We start from the raw sequence: 1,100 nt of genomic DNA, 5'->3' as shown, positions 1-1,100 counted from the left end.
CCAAATTTTAACTCTCAGAAGCATCCCTTATTGTATTTAAATCTACCACAATGGAAAATAGGAATATTTTATGTCTTTTTTTTTTTTTTTTTTTTAGTACAGGGTCTACAGGGTCTTACTACACAGATCAGATTCGTAGTGATCCTCCTGTTTTCAGCCTCCCCCAAGCACTGGGATTCCAGGAGTGTGCCACCATGCCCCATCTCTACCCTATTTGTTCTTTTTTTGGTCAGGCAGACATTTATTGAATATCAGAATCTGAGGAGTGCCTAGACCAGCCCCGCTACCCCTCTGCGGAGAATCCATGCTGTGAGCTCCTCCTTCTGGAGGGCTTTCCGGGAGGGTGGGTGCAGCTTGGAGGATGGCTGCTACATACAAAGGATCTGCTGGGGCGCCCAAAACAGTCCAGAGTGGGGTGGTGCATCTCACAGGGGCATGTATTCATGCCGCAGAGTAAACACTGCTGGTGGAGGTGTACAGTGACATTCTGGGCGCTAACACAGCTTGCTTAAATTTACTGAGGCTTCATCTCATGAGTACTCAAGAGCTGGTTAATGGTGACTGAGAGCAGGCGCAGGACTTGAACCTTTTAAGGCTTTGCTTCTTTTATCTGCACTTCTGATTTTATAAACATTGAAGCCCATCAACCCCATTCCTATCCAGATCTCCTGGCAGACTTGGGTATGACCCAGACATTTTTAATTAAGCTTTGAAGGATCTCCACAGGATCAACTGCCTAGGCCTCGGCAGACACCGCTTACCCGGGAAGGTCACTGACTCCCTATTTGTTTTTAATTGCCTGAATTTGAGTCTTTTCTTGTCTTTTATTAATAAAGCTAGTTAAGGATTTGCCCATTTTATTTAACCTTTCAAAGAACCAACTTCCTGATTCATTAATTCTTTATGTTGTTTTTACCTTTTTTTTTTTTTTTTTTTGAGACAGGGTCTCGCTGCACAGTTCAGGCCAAGCTGATTTCAAACTCCTAACAGTCCTCCTGCCTCCGCTTCCTGAATGCTGGGATTATAAGTGTGTGCCACCAGGTCTGGCTGTCTTTGTAGAGTTTTCTTAGTCTCCATTGCATTAATTAATTTCTGCTCTG

Source organism: Octodon degus, unplaced genomic scaffold (genome assembly GCF_000260255.1).
Source record: "Octodon degus isolate 3935 unplaced genomic scaffold, OctDeg1.0 scaffold00027, whole genome shotgun sequence".
NCBI classification, from domain to species: Eukaryota; Metazoa; Chordata; class Mammalia; order Rodentia; family Octodontidae; genus Octodon; species Octodon degus.
Note: the sequence above shows the minus strand (reverse complement) of the source record.